The 23,611-nt window shown below is 47.5% G+C and overlaps 8 non-coding genes across 8 annotated transcripts; all 8 read right to left on the reverse strand.

Moving 5' to 3' along the window:
• Positions 1-2,691: 2,691 nt before the first annotated feature.
• trnam-cau (transfer RNA methionine (anticodon CAU)) lies at positions 2,692-2,763 on the reverse strand. The gene has a single exon. It is a non-coding gene; the product is annotated as a tRNA-Met (tRNA).
• A 3,917-nt stretch (positions 2,764-6,680) lies between these two features.
• On the reverse strand, positions 6,681-6,752 carry trnae-uuc (transfer RNA glutamic acid (anticodon UUC)). Its single transcript has one exon. It is a non-coding gene; the product is annotated as a tRNA-Glu (tRNA).
• A 2,468-nt stretch (positions 6,753-9,220) lies between these two features.
• On the reverse strand, positions 9,221-9,294 carry trnan-guu (transfer RNA asparagine (anticodon GUU)). The gene has a single exon. It is a non-coding gene; the product is annotated as a tRNA-Asn (tRNA).
• Positions 9,295-11,740: 2,446 nt separating this feature from the next.
• Positions 11,741-11,812, reverse strand: trnae-uuc (transfer RNA glutamic acid (anticodon UUC)). The gene has a single exon. It is a non-coding gene; the product is annotated as a tRNA-Glu (tRNA).
• A 2,468-nt stretch (positions 11,813-14,280) lies between these two features.
• On the reverse strand, positions 14,281-14,354 carry trnan-guu (transfer RNA asparagine (anticodon GUU)). Its single transcript has one exon. It is a non-coding gene; the product is annotated as a tRNA-Asn (tRNA).
• A 2,444-nt stretch (positions 14,355-16,798) lies between these two features.
• On the reverse strand, positions 16,799-16,870 carry trnae-uuc (transfer RNA glutamic acid (anticodon UUC)). Its single transcript has one exon. It is a non-coding gene; the product is annotated as a tRNA-Glu (tRNA).
• Positions 16,871-19,338: 2,468 nt separating this feature from the next.
• trnan-guu (transfer RNA asparagine (anticodon GUU)) lies at positions 19,339-19,412 on the reverse strand. The gene has a single exon. It is a non-coding gene; the product is annotated as a tRNA-Asn (tRNA).
• Positions 19,413-21,855: 2,443 nt separating this feature from the next.
• Positions 21,856-21,927, reverse strand: trnae-uuc (transfer RNA glutamic acid (anticodon UUC)). Its single transcript has one exon. It is a non-coding gene; the product is annotated as a tRNA-Glu (tRNA).
• Between the last annotated feature and the right edge of the window lie 1,684 nt (positions 21,928-23,611).

Consider the following 23,611-nt stretch of genomic DNA (forward strand, 5'->3'; position numbering starts at 1 on the left):
CTGGCCAACATCTCTGTTTCAGGCTTGGAGCAGTGTTCGAGCTCCAGATGAAAGAACAACACCTCATTTTCCACTTGCCGAATCGTTGAGGATCCTTTCAGGTGTGGGAGCATTTTCACAACATTATTTCCTGTTTCTGGGTCCCTCATGACTTGGAAAAGTTCGGTTCTCCGAGGAGAGCTGTCCCAATTTTCCAATCTACCTTGATTGCTGACATTCCTCAAACACTGCACCACTCACGTCAACCTGTTGAACACTATCTCGAACCATTTCACTTCCCTGTTTTCCGCCTCATTCGTAATCCAGACAGCCCAACCTCGTTTCACGAAGGCGTTTTTTGAGAAAATTAATCAGGCAGTTTTGCACAAGTCAAGTTAAAAAACGCGGACTCGCCCGCGATTTGAACCCGGGACCTCTCGCAATTCGGCATAGTAAAGGACCCTAGGCGAGAAACATACGCCTAGACCAACGAGCCAGAGAGCCGGCACGCTGCTAGCGCCCCACACCGCTTGCGCGACCTGAGACTTGCTCAGTATGAAATACATTTGAGATTGCTCTGAGAATTGCAAGCGGCAAAGAGTTTCCTGAACAACTGCTTCTCATTCAGTCTCCCTGCTGCTGTTTGTCCCGTCCCCAGGAACCGGGCTCTCTCCACTGGCAGATAATTCAACATTGGGCCAGTATATCACTGGGAAATATTTATGTCCAAGCTTTTTTCGGAAGCATATTAGAAGGCGAGGTGCAGAACAGAGCGCTGTTATACCGGAAAGCTGCTAAAGACGACATTGAGTGAATAGGAGAGAATGCTTTCTCAGCTGGGTTATGGTCCCAACACGCACCCGTTGTGCCAGGGGTTCCACCTCGGTTCCACTCTTCCTTCACTCGCAACACCCCACACCCACCTCCCGTGGTGCCAAGGCACTTTCCCCTGCAACCGCCGAATGTGTAACACCTGCCCATTTACCTGCTCCCTCCTGAATATCCAAGGGCTCAAACATACCTGCCAGGTGAAGCAGCACTTTTGTCACAACCTAGTCCACTGCATTCGCTGCTCACAGTGTCGTTTCCCCAATGTAGCATGAAGCATAAACTGGGTGACTGCTTCGCAGAACATCCCGGTTCTGCCCGCGGAAAAAAGGCCCTGACCTTGCGGTTGCCTGCCACTTTAACACATCACCCTGTTCCCTGGCCAACATCTCTGTCTCAGGCTTGCAGCTGTGCTCTAGCTCCAAGATGAAAGAACAACACCTCATGTTCCACTTGGTGACCGTACAGCCCTCCGGTCTTCAATATCGAGTTCCATAACTTTAGGGCCTGAACTCCCCCATGTCCTTGACCCCTACCACACAAACGACTCCTTGTTATCACCTCGTCTGCTATGACACACTACGTATTGTTAGCCGCCAACAGTCTCCATTAACAGTTATTCGCCCTCTCACGCGGATCGTTATTCACTCCTACGTCCTTTCTATTGTTCTCTCTCTGAGCTGGCGGCAAACACAGCAATGTACATCGGAGACTCTGAGCCAGCTGAAACTTGCTCAGTGTGAAGTACATTCCACATTGCTCCAAGAATTGCAAGCAGCAAAGCGTTTCCAGAACATCTGCTTGTCATTCTGTCCCCGGGGCAGAATGGCCACTTTGTCTCATCCCCAGGAACTGGACTATCTCCACTGGTGGATAATTAAACCATTTTATTTCTACTTGCACGTTGTTCTGGGGGGTGGGACGGGGTGTAGGGTGGGGGGCGGGTAGAGTCCATTCGCTCTTCTGCTCTCTCTCTCTCTCTCTCTGAAACCCTTGGGGTGAGAGGTGTCAGTTACATTAATGCGGGGAACATGAACAACTTTGATTGTGAACTTTCTCCAAGAGTCTGTTATCGGAGAGATAGAATGATGCTGTGCTGGCAGGACAGAAAGAAATGGACACCGAGGACTCTTCGCTCAGGTAAATTCACATTGTTGTGCAGCCTTCTTGGTGTTCAGAAATCGTCTTCACGCAGTAATCTTACGGAAAGTCTATTGCAAAGTGGGCATCGCTTTCTTTGCTGCGACCGCGCAGCAGTTAACATCTGAGCCCCAAGTGTCCCAGATGAAGAGAATTCCAAGTGAAACCTTCACTCACTGAGAGTCATCCCCACGGCCCTGAGCTGAGGGACTGCAGGCAGTCCAACATGGATGGGACGGTTAAAAATGAAGCAGTTTTGCTCCCTCAGCCTCTCTGTCCCAGAGACAGGCAGTGGGACGGCATAAACACGTAGCATCATTCTCGCGCAGACAGAAGCCGTTCAGCCCATCGCGTTCACGGCGACTGTCTGTCACTTCTCTCTCTCTCTGAGGTTATTCACAATCGGTGGTATCTGTCCTAATAGTAGGGGGCTATGTCTGAGTCGTGATACGGTTTCTGACATGCTTGTCATTCTCGTCTGAACCAGGGTGGCGAATTACTGCAAGGAATGGACAAAACCGCAAGGCATGTGTTTCAACTTTACCAGCTGATTGGCATCGCAGAGAACTGGGTTTGCGATTCAGTTCAGAGGAAACAGACGAATACCAGAATACCACTGAGACCTCTAAAATCAGGACACTTGATTTGACGAGTGCATCGATATGCGACATTTGGTAAGTGAATGCAACTTGCAGAAAAGAGCACCGATCTTAAGGTGATCTTACTCGAGGTGACGTAGAACAATAGCAGAGGATGGTTTCGATCCATCGACCTCTGGGTTATGGGCCCAGCACGCTCCCGCTGCGCCACTCTGCTGCCAGAAGCGGCGCCCCTTCCACAGAACACTTCAGGTTTCCGTCTGGCACGCGGCAGGCACGTTCGAGCCTGATGTCAAAGACCTCCACTGCTGTCGTGTAATATGCTGTTTCGCGGACGTATGGAGGCTGTGTAAATATAAACTTATTTCTAAATTCCCACATTCTGTTGGTCGAACTGTGATTTCACACTGAATCACAACATGTGTCACAGCGCAGACGGAGGCCATGCGGCCCACCTTCGCTCTGCTGGTTCTACACTTAAGTAAACGTGTGTCTCGATTCGTTTCATTCTCTCGCCTTCTCAGCGAAAATCTGCACATCTGAACGTGACCACCGAATTCCCTTTTGTGCCCATTGAATCTTACTCTTTGTCAATGACATACAGGGACTTACTGACCCTAACCACTCCCTGTACGAAAACGTTCTTCCTAATGTCACTTTTACTTCTTTTCCTCGTGACTTTAAAATTCTGCCGAATTTTTGAGGTAGAGGTAAACAGCCAAAGATAATCACCGTCACTGCTTCCCTTCTATCGACTCAACTTTGTGAAACAGTATCTTTCACTGGCAAATAAAACACCGTTGTCCTCAGGTGCCTGCTTCATTTTGACCACGACTTCACGCCCCTCACTGTTCGAGTCTCATTTCCAAACACTTGGCTCATCGCCTCAAAAGCAGCTCTGCGGGTATCTCTTGTTCCACCCTGACAGGCAGTGGGTGGCAGATTCCCGATCAGTCCCAATGTGATTGAAATATTTCAACCCCTCCACTGGTTTGCATCTTTAAAAAAGCCGTGGAACACTCTCCCTTTCCTTTTGACGGTAGTTCTCAACTGTAGTCGGCAGGGTTCACACCTGCGTGGGGAAACCGCAATGGATTTCATGTCTATCGCATTCACCTCTCGGCCCACCAATACAGAACCACACTGACAGCTTCATTTCCCAGATCTCTCTGCCTGTGGAGCTGAGAAAGAGTGAATCATTGCAGAGTTTGTTTGAATCCAATCATTTCACAGGTTTCGAAAGGGTTAAATATCTGCACATGGCGAGTCTGAAAGATGAAATGGACGTTCACTTAAAAAGAAATACAGAAATTGCAGGAGCAACTCAGCAGGTCAGGCAGCATCTGTAGAAAGAGAATCAGAGACAACATTTCAGAACTTTTTTTCCCCTCATCCAGGTACAGGCAAACCCACTGAGTTGCTCCAGCAGTTTCGCTTTCTGTCTCGGACTGTTAGCATCCGCAGTCATTTACTTTAGAAATTCAATCAATTCAGAAACCCCTTTGTGCTTCCTCAGTGGAAAAGATTTCCGTTTGGGAAACATTTTCCTGACACCATTAAAAACGCGCAACTTTGCAGCCAAGAAAGCAGCAGGAGCGTGAACAAAAAACACGCCGACCCTGCGCAGTTTCGAACCATGAACCATCCGTTTACGAGCCGAACGCGCTGACCAATTGCGCCACAGAGACAGGCCCGAGCATTACGCGCACAGTCTCGTTGAGGAAGCTACTATTCAATTCATAATTCAACCTGCCCCGCCCAGAATTACCATTGTCTTCTATCAGTTCAAACACAGCGAATACTGCAGAAAGCCAACGGGTCGAGCTGCATCTGTGGAAAGGTAAACAGAGCCGACGTTTTGAGTGTGTTACCGTTTTTGTTCAGAACTCAGTGTTTTGCCTCTTCCCGAAGTTGGTCCAGGTCTGTATCTCAATTGGCAAACACATGGCAAGTGCAGTGCCGCAATGTGAAGTTATAGCCTTGGCTGTTTAAAAAAAAAGCAGTGCATTGTTTAAATGGTGATATATTGGAATGTGGAGAAAGTGAGGACTAGAGGTGAAAGTCGAAAAATGTGGCACTGGAAAAGCAGAACAGGTCAGGCAGCATCTGAGGAGCAGGACAGTGAACGTTTCGGGCACAAGCCCTTCATCAGGAATGATGTGTGGATGTATAAAGGGGTGTCAGAGTCCCTCCATTCCAGTCAATGCCAGTTGTCGGGCAGATGCAGCAGGCAATGAGCGAGGCAAGTGGTATATTACGAAGAGGAATTCAGTTCAGAAGTGGGGTCATTGAACATATTCAAGGCTAAATTCATCTGAGTTTTGAACAACAAAGAAGTGGATTGTTATGGGGGGAGGTAAGAAAATGGTTTTAAGACCAGTACAGGTCAGTCACAGAGTATGACAGCACTGAACAGACCCTTCATCCAACTCGTCCATGCTGAGTATGTTCTCAAACTAAACTCGTCCCACCGACCAGTGTTTGCCCATAAACCTTCGAACCTTTCATATTCATGTACTTATCCAAACGTTGTAACTCTGCGTGTATAAAATCATGAGGGGTATGGATAGGATAAATAGACAAAGTCTTTTTCCCTGGGGTGGGGGAGTCCAGTACGAGAGGGCATGGGTTTAGCATTAGAGGGGAAAGATACAAAAGAGATCTAAGGGGCAACGTTTTCACGCAGAGGATTGTACGTTTATTGAATGAACTGCCAGAGGAAGTGGTGAAGTCTAGTACGATTGCAACATTTAAAAGGCATTTGGTTAGGTGTATGACTAGGAAGGGTTTGGAGGGATATGGGGCCGTGCGCTGTCAGGTGGGACTAGATTGTTTTGGGATAGTTGGTCGGCATGGACAAGTTGGACCAAACAGTCTGTTTCTGTGCTGTACATCTCTATGACTCTATGACTTCTTCTGGACATTCATTCTGCACTCAGGCCACTCTCTTAAAAAAACGATCCTTGTCCTGTCTTTATAAAATCTTTCTCTACTCACCTCAAAATATTTGCTCCCTGATCCTGAAAACCCCAGCTGAGGGAAAGGACACCTGCTGTTCACCTCATCCGTATCCCTCATGATTTTATAATCCTCTATGTGCAGTGTGTAGTGGCTCATTGAAATAATGTCCTGATGCAGCTTCGTTTGTGGGTGTTGGGATGATTGCTTCTGTGGTTAAGCACTTGGTTTGCGTGTGTTGTTTTTCTGAAGACGCTAGTTTGAAGTTCACTGTTGAGTGTTCACTCTACTGTGACATCTAAGAATGGCACTTTGTTGTTGTTCTCCTCCTCTTCAAACCAGGAGCCCCCCTCAGGCCATAGTCTCACTACTTGGAACACCAATATACGGACTAGTCAAAGGCCTCCACTGAAGACTAGAACACCAAGTCGAAGATTCACGCCACTCCATTTATTCCATCCAAGAATTCCTGAACACCAAAGACACTAAGTTAGAAGAGGATGGAATAATGATGTCCTTTGACATAACAGCCCTGTTCACATCCATTAACATCAACGTGGCCAAAGAAAACTGGAGACACTACTCGAAGAACCAAAGACACAAATACAGCACCAACTTCATCAGCAAAGATAGCACTATCCAGCTCGTGGAACTGTGCCTTAACCACCCACTTCATATTCAGTAACAAGCCTCAAACAAATCAACGAAACACCCATGAAACCACAAGTATCAGGATTCCTAGCAGAAGCAATAATGCAGTCTCAAACCAACAGCCCTTCCAACGATCCAAACCAAACTTTGTGTCCGCCACAGTGATGACACTTTTGTCATCAAAAAATGAAGTAAATTAGAGGAAACCTACAACACCATCAACAATATCCTTACTGGCATAAAATTCACAAAAGAGGAGAACAACAACAAATTGCCATTTCTAGATGTCACAGTAGAGCGAGCAGTCAATGGTAAATTCAAAACAGCGTCGACAGGAAAACAACACACACGAATCAAGTACTTAGCTACAGAAGCAATGAACCCGACACATGCAAACAAGCTGAATCAGGACACTATTTCAACGAGGCACGACACACTGCAGTAGCCAGTAACGACGAAGGCCAATAAGGAACTGCACAGCGCATTTAAGGAGAATGGGTAGGCAAACGACTCACAGAGAAACACATCCCTGACCGGGAATCGAACCCGGGCCGCAGCGGCGAAAGCGCCGAATCCTAACCACTAGACCACCAGGGAGACAGCAGTGCCACCTCACAGCTCTAATGTAAATTGCTTCCCTGCCCGGAAATCGAACCTGGGCCACGATCGTGAGAAGGCTTCCACCAATGTCATTGCTTGTATCCATTGCTCCCGATGCGGTCTCCTCTACATTGGGGAGACTGGAGACTCCTCGCAGTGTCAAGTCACAGCGCTTGAGGGAACATCTCCACGACACCCGCAGCAATCAACCCCATCACCCTCCGGCCCAACATTTCAACCCCCCTCCCACTCTGCCGAGAACATGCAGGTCCTGGGCCTCCTCCATCGCCGCTCACTCCCCACCCGATGCCTGAAGGAAGCACGCCCACCTTTCGCCTCGGATAAATTCAACCCCAGGACATCAATGTGGACTTCACCAGTTTCCTCATTTCCCCTCCCCCCACCTTACCTCAGTTCCAACCTTCCAGCTCAGCGCTGTCCTCATGACCTGTCCTACCTGCCAATCTCCCTTCTCAACTGTTCGCTCCACCCTCCTCTCTGACCTGTCACCGCCATCCCCACCTCCATTCACCTATTGTACTCTTTGCTACCTTCGGCCCAGCACCCCCCAATTTATCTCGCCATCCCTGGAAGCGTCCTGCCTCTATTCCTGATGAAGGGCTTAAGCCCGAAATGTCGATTTTCCTGCTCCTCGGAAGCTGTCTGACCTGCTGTGCCTTTCCAGTACCACTCTGATCTAAACTCTGGTTTCCAGCATCTGCAGTCCCCACTTTTGCCTACCCAATAAACCCAGTGTGACGATTTCACATCAACAAACTGACACTAGCAGACACAACGTCTGCAGAAACCCTAGCCACATTACTTTACATTAAAGACATCTGTGAAATGATTTCCAGATAACTCAACCCTCTCAGCATTAAACAACGGCTAGTGAACCTTAAATACCCTATACAAACAACCCGCAAACGAATGTTATTTACAAAATACCATACAAGGAAATACATGAACTCTGCCGCACAGTTCTCTGTGGCAAGAAATGCTGGGATGAGATAAGGAAGATTTTTTCAGCCAAAACGAATCGGCACTAACTGGACAGCCATTTAAAATCAACGCTGTCAGGCCAGGATGGAAGACCGGAAGGGATAATCAGTTTTCTTATTTCCTGAAGATTTACAAAGCTGAGACTGGGTTTTGGCGTTTCTTCCCTTTCCACTCCCAGGAGCCGCAGTGGTTGGGGCGGTGAGTTGGGGAAAGTGAAATTTGCCCGTGAGCAGCGTGTGGGGCTCTTTCAGCTTCCCCTCCTCTGACAGCGCTGTGACGTGACTCTGATGTTCTCAGGGACACTTACTGACGCGAGACAGTGAAAAGAGTCTCGTTCCTGCAGATCAGGAATTCAAACCGTATGCCGGCTTCAGGACAATGAGAAAGATTAATTGGGGTGTGTGAAGAAGCTGTGAGCTGCATTTCAAACATGTAGGTGGAGTCACATGCGTCATCCATTGCGCCCCTGGCACTGTGCGGACCTGACGCCGCCATGCTGCAGAGTTCTGACGTTATACGGACATGCACAGCAATGGGAACATTCACAAGGTGAACAGCCAAAGATAATCACCATCACTGCTTCCCTTCCATCGACCCAACTTTGTGAAGCAGTATCTTTCACTGGCAAATAAAACACCTTTGTCCTCAGGTGCCTGCCTCATTTCGACCACGACTTCACGCCCCTCACTGTTCTAGTCTCATTTCCAAACACTTGGCTCATATCCTCAAAAGCAGCTCTGGGGATATCTGCTTGTTCCACCCTGACAGGCAGTGGGTTGCAGATTCCCGATCAGTCCCAATGTGATTGAAATATTTAAACCCCTCCACTGATTTGCATCTTTAAAAATCCGTGAAACAATCTCCCTTTCTTTCTGACGACAGTTCTCAACTGTAGTCGGCAGGGTTCACACCTGCGTGGGGAACCCGCAATGGATTTCATGTCCATCGCATTCACCACTCTGCCCACCAATACAGAACCACACTGACAGCTTCATTTCGCAGGTCTCTCTGCCCGTGGAGCTGAGAAAGAGTAAATCATTGCAGAGTTTGTTTGAATCCAATCACTTCACAGTTTTCGAAAGGGTTAAATATCTGCAAATGGCGATTCTGGGTGCTTCATCCCGAAAGATGAAATGGACGTTCAGTTAAAAGCAAAACCAGAAATTGCAGGAGCAACTCAGCAGGTCAGGCAGCATCTGTAGAAAGAGAATCAGAGACATTTCAGAACTTTTTTTACCTCATCCAGGAACATCCAAAACTACTGAGTTGCTCCAGCAGTTTCGCTTTCTGTCTCGGACTGTCAGTATCCGCATTCCTTTACGTTAGAAATTCAATCAATTCAGAAACCCCTTTGTGCTTCCTCAGTGGAAAAGATTTCCGTTTGGGAAACATTTTCCTGACACCATTAAAAACGCGCATCTTTGCAGCCAAGAAAGCAGTAGGAGCGTGAACAGCAAACGCCCCGTCTCCGGGTGGTCTCGAACCACCAACCTTCCGGTTAACAGCCGAACGCGCTGACCAATTGCGCCACAGAGACAGGTCCGCCCAGCGCCCGCACAGTCTCGTTGAGGAAGCTACTATTCAATTAACAATTTAACCTTCCCGCCCAGAATTACCATTGTCTTCTATCAGTTCAAACACGGCGAATACTGCAGAAAGCCAACGGGTCGAGCTGCATCCGTGGAAAGGTAAACAGAGCCGACGTTTTGAGTGTGCTACCGTTTTTGTTCAGAACTCAGTGTTTTGCCTCTTCCCGAAGTTGGTCCAGGTCTGTATCTCAATTGGCAAACACATGGCAAGTGTAGTGCCGCAATGTGAAGTTATAGCCTTGGCTGTTTAAAAAAAAAAAGCAGTGCATTGTTTAAATGGTGATATATTGGAATGTGGAGAAAGTGAGGACTAGAGGTGAAAGTCGAAAATTGTGGCACTGGAAAAGCAGAACAGGTCAGGCAGCATCTGAGGAGCAGGACAGTGAACGTTTCGGGCACAAGCCCTTCATCAGGAATGATGTGTGGATGTATAAAGGGGTGTCAGAGTCCCTCCATTCCAGTCAATGCCAGTTGTCGGGCAGATGCAGCAGGCAATGAGTGAGGCAAGTGGTATATTACGAAGAGGAATTCAGTTCAGAAGTGGGGTCATTGAACATATTCAAGGGTAAATTCATCTGAGTTTTGAACAACAAAGAAGTGGATTGTTATGGGGGGAGGTAAGAAAATGGTTTTAAGACCAGTACAGGTCAGTCACAGAGTATGACAGCACTGAACAGACCCTTCATCCAACTCGTCCATGCTGAGTATGTTCTCAAACTAAACTCGTCCCACCTACCAGTGTTTGCCCATAAACCTTCGAACCTTTCATATTCATGTACTTATCCAAACGTTGTAACTCTGCATGTATAAAATCATGAGGGGTATGGATAGGATAAATAGACAAAGTCTTTTTCCCTGGGGTGGGGGAGTCCAGTACGAGAGGGCATGGGTTTAGCATTAGAGGGGAAAGATACAAAAGAGATCTAAGGGGCAACGTTTTCACGCAGAGGATTGTACGTTTATTGAATGAACTGCCAGAGGAAGTGGTGAAGTCTAGTACGATTGCAACATTTAAAAGGCATTTGGTTAGGTGTATGAATAGGAAGGGTTTGGAGGGATATGGGGCCGTGCGCTGTCAGGTGGGACTAGATTGTTTTGGGATAGTTGGTCGGCATGGACAAGTTGGACCAAACAGTCTGTTTCTGTGCTGTACATCTCTATGACTCTATGACTTCTTCTGGACATTCATTCTGCACTCAGGCCACTCTCTTAAAAAACGATCCTTGTCCTGTCTTTATAAAATCTTTCTCTACTCACCTCAAAATGTTTGCTCCCTGATCCTGAAAACCCCAGCTGAGGCAACGGACACCTACTGTTCACCTCATCCGTATCCCTCATGATTTTCTAATCCTCTATATGCAGTGTGTAGTGGCTCATTGAAATAATGTCCTGATGCAGCTTCGTTTGTGGGTGTTGGGATGATTGCTTCTGTGGTTAAGCACTTGGTTTGCGTGTGTTGTTTTTCTGTAGACGCTAGTTTGAAGTTCACTGTTGAGTGTTCGCTCTATTGTGACATCTAAGAATGGCACTTTGTTGTTGTTCTCCTCCTCTTCATACCAGGAGCCCCCCTCAGGCCATAGTCTCACTACTTGGAACACCAATATACAGACTAGTCAAAGGCCTTCACTGAAGACTAGAACACCAAGTCGAAGATTCACGCCACTCCATTTATTCCATCCAAGAATTCCTGAACACCAAAGACACTAAGTTAGAAGAGGATGGAATAATGATGTCCTTTGACATAACAGCCCTGTTCACATCCATGAACATCAACGTGGCCAAAGAAAACTGGAGACACTACTCGAAGAACCAAAGACACAAATACAGCACCAACTTCATCAGCAAAGATAGCACTATCCAGCTCGTGGAACTGTGCCTTAACCACCCACTTCATATTCAGTAACAAGCCTCAAACAAATCAACGAAACACCCATGAAACCACAAGTATCAGGATTCCTAGCAGAAGCAATAATGCAGTCTCGAACCATCAGCCCTTCCAACGATCCAAACCAAACTTTGTGTCCGCCACAGTGATGACACTTTTGTCATCAAAAAATGAAGTAAATTAGAGGAAACCTACAACACCATCAACAATATCCTTACTGGCATAAAATTCACAAAAGAGGAGAACAACAACAAATTGCCATTTCTAGATGTCACAGTAGAGCGAGCAGTCAATGGTAAATTCAAAACAGCGTCGACAGGAAAACAACACACACGAATCAAGGACTTAGCTACGGAAGCAATGATCCCGACACATACAAACAAGCTGAATCAGGACACTATTTCAACGAGGCACGACACACTGCAGTAGCCAGTAACGACGAAGGCCAATAAGGAACTGTACAGCGCATTTAAGGAGAATGGGTAGGCAAACGATTCACAGAGAAACACTTCCCTGACCGGGGATCGAACCCGGGCCGCAGCGGTGAAAGCGCCGCATCCTAACCACTAGACCACCAGGGAGACAGCAATGCCGCCTCACAACTCTAATGTAAATTGCTTCCCTGCCCGGAAATCGAACCTGGGCCACGATCGTGAGAAGGCTTCCACCAATGTCATTGCTTGTATCCATTGCTCCCGATGCGGTCTCCTCTACATTGGGGAGACTGGAGACTCCTCGCAGTGTCAAGTCACAGCGCTTGAGGGAACATCTCCACGACACCCGCAGCAATCAACCCCATCACCCTCTGGCCCAACATTTCAACCCCCCTCCCACTCTGCCGAGAACATGCAGGTCCTGGGCCTCCTCTATCGCCGCTCACTCCCCACCCGATGCCTGAAGGAAGCACGCCCACCTTTCGCCTCGGATAAATTCAACCCCAGGACATCAATGTGGACTTCACCAGTTTCCTCATTTCCCCTCCCCCCACCTTACCTCAGTTCCAATCTTCCAGCTCAGCGCTGTCCTCATGACCTGTCCTACCTGCCAATCTCCCTTCTCAACTGTTCGCTCCACCCTCCTCTCTGACCTGTCACCTCCATCCCCACCCCCATTCACCTATTGTACTCTTTGCTACCTTCGGCCCAGCACCCCCCAATTTATCTCGCCATCCCTGGAAGCGTCCTGCCTCTATTCCTGATGAAGGGCTTAAGCCCGAAATGTCGATTTTCCTGCTCCTCGGAAGCTGTCTGACCTGCTGTGCCTTTCCAGTACCACTCTGATCTAAACTCTGGTTTCCAGCATCTGCAGTCCCCACTTTTGCCTACCCAATAAACCCAGTGTGACGATTTCACATCAACAAACTGACACTAGCAGACACAACGTCTGCAGAAACCCTAGCCACATTACTTTACATTAAAGACATCTGTGAAATGATTTCCAGATAACTCAACCCTCTCAGCATTAAACAACGGCTAGTGAACCTTAAATACCCTATACAAACAACCCGCAAACGAATGTTATTTACAAAATACCATACAAGGAAATACATGAAGTCTGCCGCACAGTTCTCTATGGCAAGAAATGCTGGGATGAGATAAGGAAGATTTTTTCAGCCAAAACGAATCGGCACTAACTGGACAGCCATTTAAAATCAACGCTGTCAGGCCAGGATGGAAGACCGGAAGGGACAATCAGTTTTCTTATTTCCTGAAGATTTACAAAGCTGAGACTGGGTTTTGGCGTTTCTTCCCTTTCCACTCCCAGGAGCCGCAGTGGTTGGGGCGGTGAGTTGGGGAAAGTGAAATGTGCCCATGAGCAGCGTGTGGGGCTCTTTCAGCTTCCCCTCCTCTGACAGCGCTGTGACGTGACTCTGATGTTCTCAGGGACACTTACTGACGCGAGACAGTGAAAAGAGTCTCGTTCCTGCAGATCAGGAATTCAAACCGTATGCCGGCTTCAGGACAATGAGAAAGATTAATTGGGGTGTGTGAAGAAGCTGTGAGCTGCATTTCAAACATGTAGGTGGAGTCACATGCGTCATCCATTGCGCCCCTGGCACTGTGCGGACCTGACGCCGCCATGCTGCAGAGTTCTGACGTTATACGGACATGCACAGCAATGGGAACTTTCACAAGGTGAACAGCCAAAGATAATCACCATCACTGCTTCCCTTCCATCGACCCAACTTTGTGAAGCAGTATCTTTCACTGGCAAATAAAACACCTTTGTCCTCAGGTGCCTGCCTCATTTCGACCACGACTTCACGCCCCTCACTGTTCTAGTCTCATTTCCAAACACTTGGCTCATATCCTCAAAAGCAGCTCTGGGGATATCTGCTTGTTCCACCCTGACAGGCAGTGGGTTGCAGATTCCCGATCAGTCCCAATGTGATTGAAATATTTAAACCCCTCCACTGATTTGCATCTTTAAAAATCCGTGAAACAATCTCCCTTTCTTTCTGACGACAGTTCTCAACTGTAGTCGGCAGGGTTCACACCTGCGTGGGGAACCCGCAATGGATTTCATGTCCATCGCATTCACCACTCTGCCCACCAATACAGAACCACACTGACAGCTTCATTTCGCAGGTCTCTCTGCCCGTGGAGCTGAGAAAGAGTAAATCATTGCAGAGTTTGTTTGAGTCCAATCACTTCACAGTTTTCGAAAGGGTTAAATATCTGCAAATGGCGATTCTGGGTGCTTCATCCCGAAAGATGAAATGGACGTTCAGTTAAAAGCAAAACCAGAAATTGCAGGAGCAACTCAGCAGGTCAGGCAGCATCTGTAGAAAGAGAATCAGAGACATTTCAGAACTGTTTTTACCTCATCCAGGAACATCCAAAACTACTGAGTTGCTCCAGCAGTTTCGCTTTCTGTCTCGGACTGTCAGCATCCGCATTCCTTTACGTTAGAAATTCAATCAATTCAGAAACCCCTTTGTGCTTCCTCAGTGGAAAAGATTTCCGTTTGGGAAACATTTTCCTGACACCATTCAAAACGCGCATCTTTGCAGCCAAGAAAGCAGTAGGAGCGTGAACAGCAAACGCCCCGTCTCCGGGTGGTCTCGAACCACCAACCTTCCGGTTAACAGCCGAACGCGCTGACCAATTGCGCCACAGAGACAGGTCCGCCCAGCGCCCGCACAGTCTCGTTGAGGAAGCTACTATTCAATTAACAATTTAACCTTCCCGCCCAGAATTACCATTGTCTTCTATCAGTTCAAACACGGCGAATACTGCAGAAAGCCAACGGGTCGAGCTGCATCCGTGGAAAGGTAAACAGAGCCGACGTTTTGAGTGTGCTACCGTTTTTGTTCAGAACTCAGTGTTTTGCCTCTTCCCGAAGTTGGTCCAGGTCTGTATCTCAATTGGCAAACACATGGCAAGTGCAGTGCCGCAATGTGTTGTTATAGCCTTGGCTGTTTAAAAAAAAGCAGTGCATTGTTTAAATGGTGATATATTGGAATGTGGAGAAAGTGAGGACTAGAGGTGAAAGTCGAAAAATGTGGCACTGGAAAAGCAGAACAGGTCAGGCAGCATCTGAGGAGCAGGTCAGTGAACGTTTCGGGCACAAGCCCTTCATCAGGAATGATGTGTGGATGTATAAAGGGGTCTCAGAGTCCCTCCATTCCAGTCAATGCCAGTTGTCGGGCAGATGCAGCAGGCAATGAGCGAGGCAAGTGGTATATTACGAAGAGGAATTCAGTTCAGAAGTGGGGTCATTGAACATATTCAAGGGTAAATTCATCTGAGTTTTGAACAACAAAGAAGTGGATTGTTATGGGGGGAGGTAAGAAAATGGTTTTAAGACCAGTACAGGTCAGTCACAGAGTATGACAGCACTGAACAGACCCTTCATCCAACTCGTCCATGCTGAGTATGTTCTCAAACTAAACTCGTCCCACCTACCAGTGTTTGCCCATAAACCTTCGAACCTTTCATATTCATGTACTTATCCAAACGTTGTAACTCTGCGTGTATAAAATCATGAGGGGTATGGATAGGATAAATAGACAAAGTCTTTTTCCCTGGGGTGGGGGAGTCCAGTACGAGAGGGCATGGGTTTAGCATTAGAGGGGAAAGATACAAAAGAGATCTAAGGGGCAACGTTTTCACGCAGAGGATTGTACGTTTATTGAATGAACTGCCAGAGGAAGTGGTGAAGTCTAGTACGATTGCAACATTTAAAAGGCATTTGGTTAGGTGTATGAATAGGAAGGGTTTGGAGGGATATGGGGTCGTGCGCTGTCAGGTGGGACTAGATTGTTTTGGGATAGTTGGTCGGCATGGACAAGTTGGACCAAACAGTCTGTTTCTGTGCTGTACATCTCTATGACTCTATGACTTCTTCTGGACATTCATTCTGCACTCAGGCCACTCTCTTAAAAAACGATCCTTGTCCTGTCTTTATAAAATCTTTCTCTACTCACCTCAAAATATTTGCTCCCTGATCCTGAAAACCCCAGCTGAGGGAAAGGACACCTGCTGTTCACCTCATCCGTATCCCTCATGATTTTATAATCCTCTATATGCAGTGTGTAGTGGCTCATTGAAATAATGTCCTGATGCAGCTTCGTTTGTGGGTGTTGGGATGATTGCTTCTGTGGTTAAGCACTTGGTTTGCGTGTGTTGTTTTTCTGAAGACGCTAGTTTGAAGTTCACTGTTGAGTGTTCGCTCTACTGTGACATCTAAGAATGGCACTTTGTTGTTGTTCTCCTCCTCTTCATACCAGGAGCCCCCCCTCAGGCCATAGTCTCACTACTTGGAACACCAATATACAGCCTAGTCAAAGGCCTCCACTGAAGACTAGAACACCAAGTCGAAGATTCACGCCACTCCATTTATTCCATCCAAGAATTCCTGAACACCAAAGACACTAAGTTAGAAGAGGATGGAATAATGATGTCCTTTGACATAACAGCCCTGTTCACATCCATGAACATCAACGTGGCCAAAGAAAACTGGAGACACTACTCGAAGAACCAAAGACACAAATACAGCACCAACTTCATCAGCAAAGATAGCACTATCCAGCTCGTGGAACTGTGCCTTAACCACCCACTTCATATTCAGTAACAAGCCTCAAACAAATCAACGAAACACCCATGAAACCACAAGTATCAGGATTCCTAGCAGAAGCAATAATGCAGTCTCAAACCAACAGCCCTTCCAACGATCCAAACCAAACTTTGTGTCCGCCACAGTGATGACACTTTTGTCATCAAAAAATGAAGTAAATTAGAGGAAACCTACAACACCATCAACAATATCCTTACTGGCATAAAATTCACAAAAGAGGAGAACAACAACAAAGTGCCATTCCTAGATGTCACAGTAGAGCGAGCAGTCAATGGTAAATTCAAAACAGCGTCGACAGGAAAACAACACACACGAATCAAGTACTTAGCTACAGAAGCAATGATCCCTACACATAAAAACAAGCTGAATCAGGACACTATTTCAACGAGGCACAACACACTGCAGTAGCCAGTAACGACGAAGGCCAATACGGAACTGTACAGCGCATTTAAGGAGAATGGGTAAGCAAACGATTCACAGAGAAACACTTCCCTGACCGGGAATCGAACCCGGGCCGCAGCGGTGAAAGCGCCGAATCCTAACCACTAGACCACCAGGGAGACAGCAGTGCCACCTCACAGCTCTAATGTAAATTGCTTCCCTGCCCGGAAATCGAACCTGGGCCACGATCGTGAGAAGGCTTCCACCAATGTCATTGCTTGTATCCATTGCTCCCGATGCGGTCTCCTCTACATTGGGGAGACTGGAGACTCCTCGCAGTGTCAAGTCACAGCGCTTGAGGGAACATCTCCACGACACCCGCAGCAATCAACCCCATCACCCTCTGGCCCAACATTTCAACCCCCCTCCCACTCTGCCGAGAACATGCAGGTCCTGGGCCTCCTCTATCGCCGCTCACTCCCCACCCGATGCCTGAAGGAAGCACGCCCACCTTTCGCCTCGGATAAATTCAACCCCAGGACATCAATGTGGACTTCACCAGTTTCCTCATTTCCCCTCCCCCCACCTTACCTCAGTTCCAATCTTCCAGCTCAGCGCTGTCCTCATGACCTGTCCTACCTGCCAATCTCCCTTCTCAACTGTTCGCTCCACCCTCCTCTCTGACCTGTCACCTCCATCCCCACCCCCATTCACCTATTGTACTCTTTGCTACCTTCGGCCCAGCACCCCCCAATTTATCTCGCCATCCCTGGAAGCGTCCTGCCTCTATTCCTGATGAAGGGCTTAAGCCCGAAATGTCGATTTTCCTGCTCCTCGGAAGCTGTCTGACCTGCTGTGCCTTTCCAGTACCACTCTGATCTAAACTCTGGTTTCCAGCATCTGCAGTCCCCACTTTTGCCTACCCAATAAACCCAGTGTGACGATTTCACATCAACAAACTGACACTAGCAGACACAACGTCTGCAGAAACCCTAGCCACATTACTTTACATTAAAGACATCTGTGAAATGATTTCCAGATAACTCAACCCTCTCAGCATTAAACAACGGCTAGTGAACCTTAAATACCCTATACAAACAACCCGCAAACGAATGTTATTTACAAAATACCATACAAGGAAATACATGAACTCTGCCGCACAGTTCTCTGTGGCAAGAAATGCTGGGATGAGATAAGGAAGATTTTTTCAGCCAAAACGAATCGGCACTAACTGGACAGCCATTTAAAATCAACGCTGTCAGGCCAGGATGGAAGACCGGAAGGGACAATCAGTTTTCTTATTTCCTGAAGATTTACAAAGCTGAGACTGGGTTTTGGCGTTTCTTCCCTTTCCACTCCCAGGAGCCGCAGTTGTTGGGGCGGTGAGTTGGGGAAAGTGAAATGTGCCCGTGAGCAGCGTGTGGGGCTCTTTCAGCTTCCCCTCCTCTGACAGCGCTGTGACGTGACTCTGATGTTCTCAGGGACACTTACTGACGCGAGACAGTGAAAAGAGTCTCGTTCCTGCAGATCAGGAATTCAAACCGTATGCCGGCTTCAGGACAATGAGAAAGATTAATTGGGGTGTGTGAAGAAGCTGTGAGCTGCATTTCAAACATGTAGGTGGAGTCACATGCGTCATCCATTGCGCCCCTGGCACTGTGCGGACCTGACGCCGCCATGCTGCAGAGTTCTGACGTTATACGGACATGCACAGCAATGGGAACATTCACAAGGTGAACAGCCAAAGATAATCACCATCACTGCTTCCCTTCCATCGACCCACCTTTGTGAAGCAGTATCTTTCACTGGCAAATAAAACACCTTTGTCCTCAGGTGCCTGCCTCATTTCGACCACGACTTCACGCCCCTCACTGTTCTAGTCTCATTTCCAAACACTTGGCTCATATCCTCAAAAGCAGCTCTGGGGATATCTGCTTGTTCCACCCTGACAGGCAGTGGGTTGCAGATTCCCGATCAGTCCCAATGTGATTGAAATATTTAAACCCCTCCACTGATTTGCATCTTTAAAAATCCGTGAAACAATCTCCCTTTCTTTCTGACGACAGTTCTCAACTGTAGTCGGCAGGGTTCACACCTGCGTGGGGAACCCGCAATGGATTTCATGTCCATCGCATTCACCACTCTGCCCACCAATACAGAACCACACTGACAGCTTCATTTCGCAGGTCTCTCTGCCCGTGGAGCTGAGAAAGAGTAAATCATTGCAGAGTTTGTTTGAATCCAATCACTTCACAGTTTTCGAAAGGGTTAAATATCTGCAAATGGCGATTCTGGGTGCTTCATCCCGAAAGATGAAGTGGACGTTCAGTTAAAAGCAAAACCAGAAATTGCAGGAGCAACTCAGCAGGTCAGGCAGCATCTGTAGAAAGAGAATCAGAGACATTTCAGAACTTTTTTTACCTCATCCAGGAACATCCAAAACTACTGAGTTGCTCCAGCAGTTTCGCTTTCTGTCTCGGACTGTCAGCATCCGCATTCCTTTACGTTAGAAATTCAATCAATTCAGAAACCCCTTTGTGCTTCCTCAGTGGAAAAGATTTCCGTTTGGGAAACATTTTCCTGACACCATTCAAAACGCGCATCTTTGCAGCCAAGAAAGCAGTAGGAGCGTGAACAGCAAACGCCCCGTCTCCGGGTGGTCTCGAACCACCAACCTTCCGGTTAACAGCCGAACGCGCTGACCAATTGCGCCACAGAGACAGGTCCGCCCAGCGCCCGCACAGTCTCGTTGAGGAAGCTACTATTCAATTAACAATTTAACCTTCCCGCCCAGAATTACCATTGTCTTCTATCAGTTCAAACACGGCGAATACTGCAGAAAGCCAACGGGTCGAGCTGCATCCGTGGAAAGGTAAACAGAGCCGACGTTTTGAGTGTGCTACCGTTTTTGTTCAGAACTCAGTGTTTTGCCTCTTCCCGAAGTTGGTCCAGGTCTGTATCTCAATTGGCAAACACATGGCAAGTGCAGTGCCGCAATGTGTTGTTATAGCCTTGGCTGTTTAAAAAAAAGCAGTGCATTGTTTAAATGGTGATATATTGGAATGTGGAGAAAGTGAGGACTAGAGGTGAAAGTCGAAAAATGTGGCACTGGAAAAGCAGAACAGGTCAGGCAGCATCTGAGGAGCAGGACAGTGAACGTTTCGGGCACAAGCCCTTCATCAGGAATGATGTGTGGATGTATAAAGGGGTGTCAGAGTCCCTCCATTCCAGTCAATGCCAGTTGTCGGGCAGATGCAGCAGGCAATGAGCGAGGCAAGTGGGAAATTACGAAGAGGAATTCAGTTCAGAAGTGGGGTCATTGAACATATTCAAGGGTAAATTCATCTGAGTTTTGAACAACAAAGAAGTGGATTGTTATGGGGGGAGGTAAGAAAATGGTTTTAAGACCAGTACAGGTCAGTCACAGAGTATGACAGCACTGAACAGACCCTTCATCCAACTCGTCCATGCTGAGTATGTTCTCAAACTAAACTCGTCCCACCTACCAGTGTTTGCCCATAAACCTTCGAACCTTTCATATTCATGTACTTATCCAAACGTTGTAACTCTGCGTGTATAAAATCATGAGGGGTATGGATAGGATAAATAGACAAAGTCTTTTTCCCTGGGGTGGGGGAGTCCAGTACGAGAGGGCATGGGTTTAGCATTAGAGGGGAAAGATACAAAAGAGATCTAAGGGGCAACGTTTTCACGCAGAGGATTGTACGTTTATTGAATGAACTGCCAGAGGAAGTGGTGAAGTCTAGTACGATTGCAACATTTAAAAGGCATTTGGTTAGGTGTATGAATAGGAAGGGTTTGGAGGGATATGGGGCCGTGCGCTGTCAGGTGGGACTAGATTGTTTTGGGATAGTTGGTCGGCATGGACAAGTTGGACCAAACAGTCTGTTTCTGTGCTGTACATCTCTATGACTCTATGACTTCTTCTGGACATTCATTCTGCACTCAGGCCACTCTCTTAAAAAACGATCCTTGTCCTGTCTTTATAAAATCTTTCTCTACTCACCTCAAAATATTTGCTCCCTGATCCTGAAAACCCCAGCTGAGGGAAAGGACACCTGCTGTTCACCTCATCCGTATCCCTCATGATTTTATAATCCTCTATATGCAGTGTGTAGTGGCTCATTGAAATAATGTCCTGATGCAGCTTCGTTTGTGGGTGTTGGGATGATTGCTTCTGTGGTTAAGCACTTGGTTTGCGTGTGTTGTTTTTCTGTAGACGCTAGTTTGAAGTTCACTGTTGAGTGTTCGCTCTACTGTGACATCTAAGAATGGCACTTTGTTGTTGTTCTCCTCCTCTTCAAACCAGGAGCCCCCCTCAGGCCATAGTCTCACTACTTGGAATACCAATATACAGACTAGTCAAAGGCCTCCACTGAAGACTAGAACACCAAGTCGAAGATTCACGCCACTCCATTTATTCCATCCAAGAATTCCTGAACACCAAAGACACTAAGTTAGAAGAGGATGGAATAATGATGTCCTTTGACATAACAGCCCTGTTCACATCCATTAACATCAACGTGGCCAAAGAAAACTGGAGACACTACTCGAAGAACCAAAGACACAAATACAGCACCAACTTCATCAGCAAAGATAGCACTATCCAGCTCGTGGAACTGTGCCTTAACCACCCACTTCATATTCAGTAACAAGCCTCAAACAAATCAACGAAACACCCATGAAACCACAAGTATCAGGATTCCTAGCAGAAGCAATAATGCAGTCTCAAACCAACAGCCCTTCCAACGATCCAAACCAAACTTTGTGTCCGCCACAGTGATGACACTTTTGTCATCAAAAAATGAAGTAAATTAGAGGAAACCTACAACACCATCAACAATATCCTTACTGGCATAAAATTCACAAAAGAGGAGAACAACAACAAAGTGCCATTCCTAGATGTCACAGTAGAGAGAGCAGTCAATGGTAAATTCAAAACAGCGTCGACAGGAAAACAACACACACGAATCAAGTACTTAGCTACAGAAGCAATGATCCCTACACATAAAAACAAGCTGAATCAGGACACTATTTCAACGAGGCACGACACACTGCAGTAGCCAGTAACGACGAAGGCCAATAAGGAACGATACAGCGCATTTAAGGAGAATGGGTAGGCCAACGATTCACAGAGAAACACTTCCCTGACCGGGAATCGAACCCGGGCCGCAGCGGTGAAAGCGCCGAATCCTAACCACTAGACCACCAGGGAGACAGCAGTGCCACCTCACAGCTCTAATGTAAATTGCTTCCCTGCCCGGAAATCGAACCTGGGCCACGATCGTGAGAAGGCTTCCACCAATGTCATTGCTTGTATCCATTGCTCCCGATGCGGTCTCCTCTACATTGGGGAGACTGGAGACTCCTCGCAGTGTCAAGTCACAGCGCTTGAGGGAACATCTCCACGACACCCGCAGCAATCAACCCCATCACCCTCCGGCCCAACATTTCAACCCCCCTCCCACTCTGCCGAGAACATGCAGGTCCTGGGCCTCCTCCATCGCCGCTCACTCCCCACCCGATGCCTGAAGGAAGCACGCCCACCTTTCGCCTCGGATAAATTCAACCCCAGGACATCAATGTGGACTTCACCAGTTTCCTCATTTCCCCTCCCCCCACCTTACCTCAGTTCCAATCTTCCAGCTCAGCGCTGTCCTCATGACCTGTCCTACCTGCCAATCTCCCTTCTCAACTGTTCGCTCCACCCTCCTCTCTGACCTGTCACCTCCATCCCCACCCCCATTCACCTATTGTACTCTTTGCTACCTTCGGCCCAGCACCCCCCAATTTATCTCGCCATCCCTGGAAGCGTCCTGCCTCTATTCCTGATGAAGGGCTTAAGCCCGAAATGTCGATTTTCCTGCTCCTCGGAAGCTGTCTGACCTGCTGTGCCTTTCCAGTACCACTCTGATCTAAACTCTGGTTTCCAGCATCTGCAGTCCCCACTTTTGCCTACCCAATAAACCCAGTGTGACGATTTCACATCAACAAACTGACACTAGCAGACACAACGTCTGCAGAAACCCTAGCCACATTACTTTACATTAAAGACATCTGTGAAATGATTTCCAGATAACTCAACCCTCTCAGCATTAAACAACGGCTAGTGAACCTTAAATACCCTATACAAACAACCCGCAAACGAATGTTATTTACAAAATACCATACAAGGAAATACATGAACTCTGCCGCACAGTTCTCTATGGCAAGAAATGCTGGGATGAGATAAGGAAGATTTTTTCAGCCAAAACGAATCGGCACTAACTGGACAGCCATTTAAAATCAACGCTGTCAGGCCAGGATGGAAGACCGGAAGGGACAATCAGTTTTCTTATTTCCTGAAGATTTACAAAGCTGAGACTGGGTTTTGGCGTTTCTTCCCTTTCCACTCCCAGGAGCCGCAGTGGTTGGGGCGGTGAGTTGGGGAAAGTGAAATGTGCCCATGAGCAGCGTGTGGGGCTCTTTCAGCTTCCCCTCCTCTGACAGCGCTGTGACGTGACTCTGATGTTCTCAGGGACACTTACTGACGCGAGACAGTGAAAAGAGTCTCGTTCCTGCAGATCAGGAATTCAAACCGTATGCCGGCTTCAGGACAATGAGAAAGATTAATTGGGGTGTGTGAAGAAGCTGTGAGCTGCATTTCAAACATGTAGGTGGAGTCACATGCGTCATCCATTGCGCCCCTGGCACTGTGCGGACCTGACGCCGCCATGCTGCAGAGTTCTGACGTTATACGGACATGCACAGCAATGGGAACATTCACAAGGTGAACAGCCAAAGATAATCACCATCACTGCTTCCCTTCCATCGACCCAACTTTGTGAAGCAGTATCTTTCACTGGCAAATAAAACACCTTTGTCCTCAGGTGCCTGCCTCATTTCGACCACGACTTCAC

Source organism: Chiloscyllium plagiosum, unplaced genomic scaffold (genome assembly GCF_037043375.1).
Source record: "Chiloscyllium plagiosum isolate Xiang-an unplaced genomic scaffold, Cpla_swu_hap1 HiC_scaffold_27, whole genome shotgun sequence".
In the NCBI taxonomy this organism is placed as follows: Eukaryota; Metazoa; Chordata; class Chondrichthyes; order Orectolobiformes; family Hemiscylliidae; genus Chiloscyllium; species Chiloscyllium plagiosum.